The sequence below is a fragment of the Petromyzon marinus genome, chromosome 28 (genome assembly GCF_048934315.1).
Source record: "Petromyzon marinus isolate PM22_M1 ecotype Great Lakes invasive population chromosome 28, UKy_Petmar_22M1.pri1.0, whole genome shotgun sequence".
Lineage (NCBI taxonomy): Eukaryota > Metazoa > Chordata > Hyperoartia > Petromyzontiformes > Petromyzontidae > Petromyzon > Petromyzon marinus.
Window position 1 is genome coordinate 9,114,938 of NC_133694.1, and position 13,708 is coordinate 9,128,645.

Below are 13,708 nucleotides of genomic sequence, written 5' to 3' on the forward strand. Positions count from 1 at the left end.
ACAAACATTCACAATGTGCCGTCGTAGAGCGCTGTCAGCGTTAGCTGGAATAAACTGATCCCCATTCTGCATTTCCACAAACAGTTGTTTTATTGCTCTATTGGGACTATTGGCCCTTATACAGTTTCGTTCACCAGGACCATTTATGGAAGCAAACTGATTCTGGACCAGTTTTAGCTTCTGGGTCTTATCCTCGGTGTTAGATTAGCCGTGCATACCGTTTACAGCTAGTTTACCCGATGCGATTGGTAAGAGCAAGCCCTCTAAATGACGAAGCCCTCTAGCCACAAACGAAAAACCCTCATCTCGCATCCAAAATATATTGTAGTTCACGGAGAGTGCAAGAGAAGAACTTGGTTCAGTAACACTCATTCAAGCACACCTCCACGATTGCTTGCTGATACCAATTGTTTCGGTGTTGTTCGAGTTTGAGCATGCTAACGTAAGTTCACAGGACAATACTTCAATACTGTCTACATATTTGTTTGATGGTGAAAGGATGGCCGTCCCCTTGATCTAGAATGCCTTACGAGCACAGGCCTACAGTGAGGGAAAAAAGTATTTGATCCCCTGCTGATTTTGTACGTTTGCCCACTGACAAAGAAATGATCAGTCTTTAATTTTAATGGTAGGTTTATTTGAACAGTGAGAGACAGAATAACAACAAAATCCCGAAAAACGCATGTCAAAAATGTTATAAATTGATGTTCATTTTAATGAGGGAAATAAGTATTTGACCCCCTCTCAATCAGAAAGATTTCTGGCTCCCAGGTGTCTTTTATACAGGTAACGAACTGAGATTAGGAGCACACTCTTAAAGGGAGTGCTCCTAATCTCAGCTTGTTACCTGTATAAAAGACACCTGTCCACAGAAGCAATCAATCAGATTCCAAACTCTCCACCATGGCCAAGACCAAAGAGCTCTCCAAGGATGTCAGGGACAAGATTGTAGACCTACACAAGGCTGGAATGGGCTACAAGACCATTGCCAAGCAGCTTGGTGAGAAGGTGACAACAGTTGGTGCGATTATTCGCAAATGGAAGAAACACAAAAGAACTGTCAATCTCCCTCGGCCTGGGGCTCCATGCAAGATCTCACCTCGTGGAGTTGCAATGATCATGAGAACGGTGAGGAATCAGCCCAGACCTACACAGGAGGATCTTGTCAATGATCTCAAGGCAGCTGGGACCATAGTCACCAAGAAAAAATTGGTAACACACTACGCCGTGAAGGACTGAAATCCTGCAGCGCCCGCAAGGTCCCCCTGCTCAAGAAAGCACATATACATGCCGGTCTGAAGTTTGCCAATGAACATCTGAATGATTCAGAGGATAACTGGGTGAAAGTGTTCTGGTCAGATGAGACCAAAATGGAGCTCTTTGGCATCAACTCAACTCGCCGTGTTTGGAGGAGGCGGAATGCTGCCTATGACCCCAAGAACACCATCCCCACCGTCAAACATGGACGTGGAAACATTTTGCTTTGGAGGTGGAAACATTATGCTTTGGGGGTCTTTTTCTGCTAAGGGGACAGGACAACTTCACCGCATCAAAGGGACGATGGACGGAGCCATGTACCGTCAAATCCTGGGTGAGAACCTCCTTCCCTCAACCAGGGCATTGAAAATGGGTCGTGGATGGGTATTCCAGCATGGCAATGACCCAAAACACACGCCCAAGGCAACAGGAGTGGCTCAAGAAGAAGCACATTAAGGTCATGGAGTGGCCTAGCCAGTCTCCAGACCTTAATCCCATAGAAAATATGTGGAGGGAGCTGAAGGTTCGAGTTGCCAAACGTCAGCCTCGAAACCTTAATGACTTGGAGAAGATCTGCAAAGAGGAGTGGGACAAAATCCCTCCTGAGATGTGTGCAAACCTGGTGGCCAACTACAAGAAACGTCTGACCTCTGTGATTGCCAACCAGGGTTTTGCCACTAAGTACTAAGTCATGTTTTGCAGAGGGGTCAAATACTTATATCCCTCAATGCAAATCAATTTATAACATTTTTGACATGCGTTTTTTTCTGGATTTGTTGTTGTTATTCTCTCTCACTGTTCAAATAAACCTACCATTAAAATGATAGGCGGATCATTTCTTTGTCAGTGGGCAAACGTACAAAACCAGCAGGGGATCAAATACTTTTTCTCCCTCACTGTATGTTGGTGACCACACGCGACCGATGATATTAGCACCCTCCCGTTTGACTTAATCAGCCCTCGAGCAAAATGGCAACGCACTGGATGGCGCATTTGGACGAGTGACGCATTAAAACATCAGTGAGAGTGAACGTGTACGCGAGATGGTGAACGATTGCGGGAGCTTGGCTCGAATTCCGTGAATATCAGCAGCAGTTTAGTGTTGCCCATAAGAGGCTGGCATTTTGTATGGTCACGCCCGACTACTGCAGACGTATTTTGCAGCCTTACGTTACCATGATATCACGGTGGTCGTACATTGGCTCGATTTTTCATTGGCCCCCTTTTTCCGCAGCTGTTATATGTTTCTATACGGCCTGGTGTCAGACCGCTGCCATATGAGGGAGGGGGGGGCTCTTTTTTGGCGTGTCAGTCATAGTTGTGTACTTTGACCATATTTCACCATGCCGGTTAGTGGAGATTGGTGAAGGTGGGGGTTGGGTGGTGGGACGGCAAGGACCGGTTCATATATCACTTGCCACTGATGTTAAACTATTTTAAACTAAACACATTTTTTTTATTTTACCAGGTAAGGCCCACTGAGCTATGTAGCTCTTTTTTAATAAGCAACCTGGCCACAAATGATAGCCCAACGAAGTGGGTTATCACGTGGATATTTATAGCAGCCAAATACTTTAAACGCATGCTTTTTTCTAAATGTGGAGGAAAAAACCATCGGACCTGGAGGAAAATCGATTTGGCCACGGGGATAGAGAACATGCAAAGTCCAAATATACAGGCGTCAGGGTCGGGATCGAACCCATGACCTTTATATTTGGCGTCGTTGTTAACATATTTCCACCGTAGTTCGATATTTGCCATAGCTGGGAATCTAACTGTGGTCACAGGGTTCACAGTGCCGTGTGCTAAGCACAGTACCTCACTTCCGCTTCTTCCGCTACACATTTGCCAGTGCCACCATTCAGCCTTGTGTGTGTGTTTTTTTAAAGACATATCTCAAATGGCATAGCAGCGGCAGCAACAATAACATTGAGGTCATGCAATATTAATTCGGAAATGGTAGGAAAGGCCGGAGCCACGGTGCCATATTTATTCTACAGTAATGACGCTGACAGCAATAAACAATGCAGTGGTTCAACAACTATTTAATCCATGAAGGCGGTTAGGAGTGTGTTGTTTTGTTAGCTTAATGCCCCCTGAGGAACCGTGATTTGACTCGGAAGTCACAGGGTGGAGGTTTGTAATCTCCCGGGGCGTCAGCGGACCAGTGAATACAATGCTTGCACAATGGCCCACATTCTTCAGCTCACTCATATGTAAATTGCCAATGTAAATGGTCATTTATGCAAAGTGCTACGCACAGTGGGTACTGCTAATTATTCACTCCTGCCATAATGTTCTTGAGACAATGCTGGCACTACGGTCGTAGTAGATGCGTTTGGGTTGGTCACATCCTTTTATGGAATGCACGGAATCCTTCTCTGTCCAGTCAATATCGTAGGGTGACTTTAGAAATATATAAATGGAGGGGGATGGGGTATCCGACGGTTACTGCTTGCTTTTGATAATAAAAATCCATACGAACTTTTTGCACACGCCCCGAAATGTCTTTTGCGATCAAGTTTTGCTTTGCATGCCAAGAACTTCAATTGCAAAATTATTTCAAATATAATCGTGGCCACTGGCGCACCCTGCAAATAATTTGTTGTTTGCAAACAGACTTCACGTGCGTGGCCTCACGTTGTAGGCCTAGGTCTACCAATTGGTTGCGATGCAAATGCTCTAACGGAGTAATTTCCCTTTTCGTCCATTTATACATTGGGTGAACGTGGAGAGTGTATGGTACATGTCTTCACGTTAATGTATTAATATATTGATCCTTAAAATACAAAACATTTTTTACGTATAATTGTGGGCTGCCAATTAGAATTCACCATTTCTTTCTTCCTGGTTTTATACAGTTTGCACTGGCTATTCAGTGTTGCATAATAATTTTGTCCAGATTACGAGACTCAATTTTCTGGTATAAAACAACAAAATGGGCAGCTTTTACTTGTTTTATGAAATAAAGGCCAAAAACAGAGACCCATATGCATCCGCAGTTGAGGCACCTCAACGGTACTGTGGATAATTGGCCTAAACTAATTTGCAAGTTGTTCTGCATTTTAATAAATGGCGGCAATAAAGCATCCTGGCTGCACAACTATTTCAAGTGAGATTTATCTGCCTTTCTGCCAATTGTTTAAGCCAAACACATTTTACAAGGTCACCCTGAAAAAGCCAGACCGCTGAGCTGGTAACAGGGACATTCATTAGAAATTGTTTACTTTGTGGAAACATGGCCAATTATGTTAAACTGATGAACCGAACACACAGGAAATTAGCTTAACCTTGCACATTTGCGAATACATGTGGCATCACGGTCACACCTAACTAAACCCATAGTCCCCGTTCACTGAAATCACTTTTGTTCACGTTGTTAATACTGTCGTAGGACGCTTGCCATGTGGGGGTCGAGCATTTGTTCAAGCATTGTTGCTACGAGCCCGGCCTATCTGAGTTCAATTCCCAGCCAAGACTAACATCAGTAGGCAAGTGATATATGATTTGGTCCTGCTAACTCCCTCCGCCTTCAACCTACCGACACCGATGAGCGTGGTGAAACGTTCAAATAACCCCCATGTCTGACACAGTCTGGGAATTCCTCCATCCAGCAGTGCATTGACAAATGACTGTAATTTAGCATTGTACACAGTGCAAGAAAACGCAAAGTATTTTCAGAAGAAACGATGCGCCGGCGATTCATCCATTTTGTGGCAATTCTCATGCTCACGGTGCATTCCTTTAATCGTTTGTGTCTTAATAATCGATGTGTTTTCTATTCGTGTGTTGTGTGCCATGGGTGTACATCACCTCTGTGGTAGAACATTTCACCGTTCCATCTCCTCTTTTGATAGGGATCCACCGTTGAGAAACTGCGATGAAATAAGTTTGTGTCCTGGCGACGTTTCCCAAATCTGACTGTTTAATCTGTTCATTGCGGAATGCTTTTATGTTGCCCGCCAACTGATTCGCCTTGGAAAAAGCGCTTCTCAGCTCTAAGGGCTTTACACGGGGGGAGATACACTTGCGATTCTGAAACGTCTGATCGCGGGACAGATCTCGAGAGCTGGCAGCAGCTTCGGGAGACCTTTGTCCAGCAGTGGATTGACCATGGCTGTTGATGATGATGATGCTGGCAGAAAAATAACCGATTCTCAAATGGAATTGCGGCATATCACGCGAACTCCGGTCATCCTGCTCTTCGGACGTGGCCCCCGAGCGAGCCGTGTGGAGAATGCGACCGTAATGTTGTTCAGCCTTGCGTCAACGCACTGCTGGACGAGGTTAGCCGTGGCCTGGAATCGAACTCGGGTCGCGCTCATTACACACAAAGTGCTTGCTACAAATGAACCACAATACCGTGTTGCCCATCTCGTCGAAGAACACAAACCATCACGTGAACTCCTGTCAGCCTCGCAGCAGCGGCTTTTGGCTGGCCATCGAACGGAGATGGTCACCGCATTGCGCGTTTTCAGATGGCGCTCCTGAGGCTGTCTGCGGTGCTTCTTCTTTACGATATTAGGAAGCCTCTGTAGCTATGCACTTTTAAATCGGGAGTGAAAACTAATTTCTTTAGAATTGCTTTGTTGTGTTTGGTCTGTTGTCCTTCCCCCGTACCTCCAAATAGCACGGTTGGCTATGTACGGTGCGAAAGAAGTTCAGCATGCGTGCATTTCATCAAATCTCCAACGAGGGGAGGACCAAAAGATGGAATTGGGGGGGAGGTGAAATATTTCACCAATAATTTTACTTCACACTTTTTATTGCCATACCGTATCGTAGCGCTTTTTAAGTCACATCCTAATCGAATGCGGTTTTTTTTTTACCTTCTAAAGAAATTCGATTCGGAACCCTTTTGTGGAGGCGGCGGTAGGGGAGTGACTTGTCTTCAACTCCGAGTTGTTTTGCCTTTCCCAAGTTAGTTTGCATTCACCTCTTGATTCACGGGAAGCTCTTAACGGCAGCAATACCGGGGAACCAGCTGCGCTCACCGTAGAAAAGAAAGTTTGTTCTTTGGCAGTGACGGCATTTTATTTTTTATAGATAGGCTTGCTAATTACATAAAGGAGCCTTCAGGTGCATGGCAAGTGGCGGCGAGCACGCGGAGATTCTAACTTATAGGCGCGTTTTATCGAGAACGCATTATCCCCGGGGGGACATTTTATCGTTTTATTTACGTAACGGCTCGTACTGACACAGCCGAACACTCGCCGAGTTTCGTGCCGTTTTTTCGAGAGCCAATCTCACAGGGGCCTTTCCGTTAACGCGCTATTTCAGAGCACACGATGGTGCACAGGAATGTGAAGGCTAACGATGAGAAATGGAAAGATTGGGGTTTCATTATAAATCCTGTGCTTATCGGAAACACAGGGAAATGTTTGTCGATTTTGGTGAAGTTTGTGCGAACTGAAAACATCGACTTGCACGGAAATCCAAATTGCCAACTAGATTTTTAAGTGACTTTTTATTTAGGCTTTATATGACGATACGAATTTTTTTCTTCATTCGATCAGTTATGAATTTATATATATAATCAATCACCTACACAACATATTGTATTAGAATATTTAAATAAACGTTTGAGTATCCCAATACAAACACCTTCTGCTGGGAATCGTTAAAGATGCCTGTTATAGTATCACGCTTGACTTTAGGCTTAAGTGGGAAAATTAAAAGGAAATCAAAAACATGCTTTCCAATTCGTGGATTTTAAAGAATGTTTGTGATGTGACCCTAATTGTGAACCGAATTGATTTCATTTTCACAGACGCAGGCCATACAACCGTAGGTGAGGAGAAATTTTAGTTTTAGTGAAAGGGTGAAATGGATTTTTATAGTGGTACCTTCATAACGTAGCTTTTTTTTTCGGTATCCTGAAAAGAACACGATCATGAAAGTTTTAAATGGCAACAAAAAAGCCCCCCCCCCCCCAAAGAAAACTGTCAAGTTAGAATGTCTACAAAATTGCAGTCATAAAATAACTATTTACTGTGATTCTGGCAGGCTTCCTGAAATCTCTTTCAAAATGGTGTTTGGTCTCCTGACCTTAACACGCCTCTTTTTTTACACAATTTCTATTGCTTTCAGCCTGAATTTTAACGTGTCTGATGCGGGGTTTTTTGGCAAGAGACATCGGGGGAAATGCTTCCGTACCAATACCGGCATTAGTGCGGTGATTTAAAGGTAACGTGTTCATTTTTCAAAAAAGTTCCCTTTGCGGTGTAACTTTCTTCGCCACGGTCTTCGCTTTGCTCGCACGCACACCCCGCGCGGTACCAATGGTGGTCGTGCTGCCGTGTTTTTGCCAATGTGTAATACCCACAAGCTCACTCTGAACCACACGTTACAAAAGTCAAAGTGAGTGCTGGATGGTGCTCATCTCTATTTACGGTTCGGCAATGAGCTGGTGATTGAAATTCCACGTTCCTATGGCAAGAGACCAGTAACCCCGCAGAGGAAGAAAAAAAAGCCCGTCACTGTTCGTGAGTAGAATGGCGACACAAAAGCAGGGGCAGAATAACGGGGTGCCTTCGGAAAGCTAAAATCTGATCATGAAACACAGAACACCCAGAAAGCATTTTGCTGGGTGTATAACATCTGCTGTGACACGCAAATGGGAAACATGGACACTATAAAATAACATTAAACAAAGGCTGAAAAAGTTTGCTCAGAAACATGGAGAGACGTGCGCTCAGAATTACGTTTCAGAGACAGGAGAAGGAGCGCAGGCATGATAGATGTTTGGAAGATGGCAGCATACGCGTTTCACCTTTCCTTTGTACACCCAGCCATATGGGTATAGGTACAGCCTGGGCCTGCTCGCTCGAAGAGTACCAACACAACTCGTCATGCCAAACCTCTTGTGGAATTTATTGTGGGCAGAATCGGCTGAAATGTCATGAGAACGTCGGTAAGACTGTGATTTTTTTATTGCTAAAACACCGACCGATTTTTTTTTGTTTACGTGCAGTATGTTTACGTGTTCATGAATATAAATCCCTTTGAAAAGTTTGATTGGCCTTTGAAATCTTGTACACATTAGCTACTTACTGCATTGCGGAAGCATGCAACAGATGCATGTTCAGTCAGTTATCCATAGACTCGACGCACATTGATTGCACTGGATACATATTTGTTTTCCATTGGCAGCTTTTGGCTGTCACACGACATAAATAAACAAGTAATGCGTATAAAAAAGAGTAATTTAATGCAACCAAATTTGCTTTGCAATTCCCAGTATCTATTGAAGAATGAAGCTACAAAGGCAATCATAAATTTGGCAATTCATCTGATTGAACTTTCAATTCTAGCTCAGACCCACAGAGAACGAAAACATGTGCGATTTAAATTAATCTTTCATTATGCAATGCAAATTTAACATCCTTTTTTTGATGAAAACCCCACCCAAATCTACTTCTGCTGTTGGAATGGGCGGGCTACTATCTCTTTATATTGCAAGAGTAATGAATTGTGCGTGTTTGTTCCACACTTCTTTGTTAGTGGGTTCAACAAAAATAATTTGCTTTAAATTCAGTGTATGAATGCAATGTTCATATCAAGACTGTTACATATATTTTGCTTAAATGAATACATGTTTACTTTTTCAGTATTATACGGTGGAAATCTAAGTTCATTTGTTTGGTTTTGCAGGCAATCAATGTGTTTTTTACGATTAATCTTTGAGCAATGCAAACTAGTATTTGCATTTGAAAGTCCACGTACATAATTCAATTTAAAAAAAAAAATGTTTAAACACGTTTCAGGAAATGTTACACATTAATTGCATTCACTGTTGAAGGATTTAAAAAAATATATTTTGCAGAAAGCATAGTTTCGTCTATTATTTCCACGTTAGTTGTTGTCTTAATATTTAATTGATCTGCTTTGCAAATGTAGCAAGTCCATGATTGAAAGTTCTCTGACCGGATGGATCGTTCGTTCAGCTGCTGGCTTGAAATTCCAGGAACTGTGAAGCATCGTTGCATTTCTGCCAGCTGCCTTTGCTTTGTTTGAGCCACTCCTAAAATAACGTCGGGAAAAAAAGAGAACCACAGGTTGCCTCTTGGAACAAAACAATTTAACGTGTGACAGATTTTTTTTTTACGTTCTCATTCCAAGCATCAGTAATTGCACGCACAAAAGAGATATGCATTAAACTGCACTTCATTTTGGCTTGTGCCCAGCTGTGAGCGTACAAAGTGTCAATGAAATGTGCTCGACTTGAAAGCCAAAGGGGGTGCTGACATTCCTCATGATGACATGAAACCCTGTTGTCATATATGGACACCCGTTGTGTAATTGCGAAAAAAAATGTTGTTTTAACATTTTTTTTGTAAAAATGGTGAATGAGGCTGGCAGTTTTTGCCCAGTGGTGGAAATTAAAACATTTGTAATGCTACTTCTATGCAAGCAAATATGCTCTTATTAGCCCGAATGTATTATGATCATAGCATATGCAAGTCCCACAGTACCACGGATTGGTAGACTAATTATCGCTCTCATTATCTCAACCATTGCCGATGCTGATGCTAGTATCAGGGTATATATGTGAGGCTGAGGTTCAGTTCTAGGAGGCCCTCACTAAGCGAGTGCAAGTCTTTCCATCGGTGTACATGGCCTTTAATCGAACCCAGGTTTCCAGGACCTCGGTATAGTGTGGTGACCACTATGCCATCCCTATTCCTATGCCCACATCCTATCCCTGCTGTGTTATCATCATCATCCATGGTCAGTCCACTGCTGGATGACGCCCTAAAGCTGCTGCCACCTCTTTCACGAGCCTGCGATGTAATGAACCAGATAGTGCTTGCACGTGAACCGATTCCATCGCGCTGTTTCTTCTCGGTGAACGACCTCTCCGATGCATTCCTTATGACCTCTAAGCTAAGTCACGTACAAGCGTTCGCAGGTCTTTGTTGTCTTCGTAACGCATGTGCTCACCGTTAACGTGCCACAATTCAAGTGCAATGTTGCGCGTTCCAAGGCACAACAACAAAAGATACAAGCGAGGCAAGGTCGACGGAGCAAGTGCCAAACACGATTAGGTCACAGGCGTTTGTGAAAACACCATCGCGTCCGCATTTTCTCTGCCCTGCAATTCCCCACAGATTCCTCTAGGACATTGACTACGGGGACCCCCCCCCACCCCACCCAACCCCCCACGTCCTCAGATTTCCTGCAGGGTCCGCCCCCCCGCAGGATGCGAGAAATTAAATGTAATTGTCTCGGCATTGGCAGACGGTTCAATTGAGGTTAAGTCATTGGAGTGCGGGAGCAGAAGAGTGGCGGCGCATTCGCACACTGCGGCGTAGCATTGATGTGCCAAGGAGTGGTGTTTTTGGTCGGATTTGGCTTATTTTTATGAAATGATAAAGGTCAGCCCCCCCCCCCCCCCCCCCGTACTAAACAGGCGGCTTTCCTCTATCGAGGACTGTCACCCTGCGGCAAGGTGTGGCCTGGACAGAGGCGTTTGCGTCAATGCTACACAAAAAAAAATGTTGTCCCAACAACTGAATTGACACATTGCCAGCCCGTTGTGTTATCGGTTTGTCGACAGGGAAATGGTGGGTAAAGTAACTTGTGCCCAAGGGTGACTCGACTTGGGAGGCAGTGGTATTATCCCTGTGGTGTGAAACAGTTCTTTAGACGAATGCAGAGTGGTCAGGGGCACCCATCCATCGTGTCGCAATGCAGCTCGCTCTGCGTTTAACCTGGTCGACGGCCTGACAAGTTGGCTAGGTTGTAAGAGGTGAACACTTCCACAAAAGTTCGTCACTGTAAATTTCACCTCAGTCTGCTCAACGCTGTTGCCCGCTGTCAACACTTCATCTCTGAAAAATGGTGGGGTGACACTGCTCCCAATAGGGGAGACCCCTATCATATGCTCAGGTCTTGGCCAAAGTTAGCAAGGTTTGAAAATGACCTCAGGATTTTCTTGGGTCAAATTTCTCGAACTTTGAAGATCATGCTGATTCTTAAAATGTAAAAGTTGTGGAACCGTATGGTGGACAATCGCATATAAGGCATGAGGCAATATATTGTAAATTTCCAAAGATGGTCCATGCCATACTCTGAGTGTGTGTGTGTCTGTGTCTCCGTGTCTGTCTGAGTATATGTTGTCACGTGATCATAGCAAGTGCTGCCTGTACACCTGCTTTGATCATGGTTATTTTATTAAAACCACAGGTATTAGGAGTAATTTGCTGCATGACTCCTATTATCTGCATGAAACCTGCGAGTATCAGGAAGCCGCTTAACGATGCATTATGGGTAAAATTGCTGCTATCCACGGATAATAGGAATAAAGAGGGCCACGGATAATAGGAGTTTCCGCAGAGCCTACAGTTTCAGAAAGTAGTAGGAGTCACGCATAATAGGGTCGCGGAAAACAGGAGTTCACGCGTACAGCACTTGCTATGACCATGTGTTTCCATTGGGACTTTAGTTTGGCTGTGTTGACGTTTCACGTTGACGGGATAATCCACTCATCACCTCTCTGTAATCAGGACAAGGGAGCTTTAAAGTTATTGCTTGTTGCTGCTGGCCTGGTTTGACAACTGCAGCAGCGCAGCATTGTGGAAGTTTCCATTGTTTTGTGTCGTTGCATTGGTCACTTGAAGTTTGAACTCTGCTCCTGACCCCGCATGTTACGATACCTGTCTCCACCAAACAAGTCCTTGCTCACTAGCAGGTTTTCACCGGATTTGATTAGCAGAAAGCTGAACATGTTTGTCATTTAAGTGAAAGATCACACCCGGCTGAGTGCACAGAAGAATGGTGTGCTTAGTACGTCTTGAACGCTGTGCACGTTTTATGCGTCTGTGTCCTTGTTATGGATATTAAGGTCACGATCTGTTGATTCTCGTGACAAAATCACACGTGAGCCAAATTGTTCTCATTTAATCAATGTGCCTACAAAGTACTTAAAAATGCATATAACACTATTGAGCTGGGCTAATTCAGTTGACCAATATCACGCTGCCAAATCGTTGGTTCATATGAGTGGATCCATATTACATTTGAAGACCAGCTTATACGTCCTTATAATGAAGGGTACCGTGAACATTTGGTCCTGCTTTATTATTATGGATATTGTTCAAGATGATTATTTTTTACATTCCCTCAGGTGAACTGTCAATGAAAATGCATGCTTGCAATCGGTTTAACGAGTGTGTGCTGGGGCAAATTGTGAGTTGTATCTTCGTGTGTGGACACGCACAGTCCCCTTTTTGTCAATTCACTACGAGGTGATTGCCTCCCCACGCCTTGTTGGAGGGGGGGGAGGGGGGCGGTATTTGACCATACTTCACCGTACTGGCCAATGCGGGTTGGTGAAGGAGGGCGTGTGCAGAACAATAAATTCCCTACGTAGTACATGAGACATCTCTGCTGCTGGCGAGGCCGGTGATTAGCATCTTTTTTTTTTAATCCTGTGAGGAAATACATAAAACAATTACTCATTTTGCTTTTATTTTAACTTAAGGCTGTGGTGGTCCCTTGTGGTGATGTGTGGCCCGTATGATTGTTCATGGTTTTTGGTGAGTCATGCGGGACTTAAGGGAGCATTTCTGACTGGTGTACAAAAATATCAGATTGCCACGGTAATTGTGTCAGGGGTAAAGTGATTATGTTCCATCGATCTTACGTCGAAAAGGTAGTTTGTTCGGAGGGTACCGTTACGTTTAGGATTTGTATTGGCTTCATGTAACACGTTCGGTTTTATATGTTTAAGTCTTACAACAGCGGGATGTTGTAACCAGCCTCCAGACTGCTTTTATAGATAAGTAATACGTGACCCTTTCGCTTTGAAATCAAACGTTTATCATAATTCAATTTTATCTGATGGCCGAGGGACACGGAGCCCAGTGGCAATAGGATGTCTTGGCGGGATGTAGCATATTATCAGTTAATGAAACCTAGTCGCCCTGTCAATGAACTGTGTTCTTTGTAATGGAATGGCAGTGAATAAAGGTATTCGATAAAGCAAGGCAACGAAGGGATTTGTAAACACACTGCATGTGGCCCCACAGTTGTACTCAAATATATTTTAGCAACGCTGCGACAACTTTGAAACAGGTTTAATGGAAGCCGCCGTGCTCATCGGTATTCAATGTGCATTTTCTTGCAACTTTAATTGGGATTTATTTAGACGTTGTGTTCCGTGTAAAAAAATATATAATTATCATTCGGCGACAGGTACGACGATTGCCAAGCAATGCGTGCATGCAGCGTGAAGGTGGGGCCAGTTAAATTTCCCGACTGTGCTCAAAGCACCTGGAATGTGCCCCCCGATATCGTCAGAATATTTAGAAGGTCAAGCAGAAAAAATCTTGACTTAAAGCTTTCGTGACTGCAGGAATTCATATTATTTGGGTCTTTCGGTAAAGTCACGTAGATAGGTAGACGTGTTCTTGAACCTATCTACGTGACTTTACCGAAAGACCCAAAG

General features: G+C 43.9%; 1 protein-coding gene across 12 annotated transcripts in view; it reads left to right on the forward strand.

Annotated features, from left to right (window-relative positions):
• Positions 1-13,708, forward strand: part of LOC116946800 (calmodulin-binding transcription activator 1-like) — a 640,058-nt gene that overhangs the window by 287,167 nt on the left and 339,183 nt on the right. The window contains exon 1 of one of the 12 annotated variants that reach the window (XM_032961965.2): positions 2,643-8,170. The exons of the other annotated variants lie outside the window; for them this stretch is intronic. The gene's annotated coding sequence lies outside the window, so the exon portion shown is untranslated. Of the gene's footprint in view, positions 1-2,642; positions 8,171-13,708 lie in introns of those variants that run through there. 12 annotated transcript variants of the gene reach the window in all.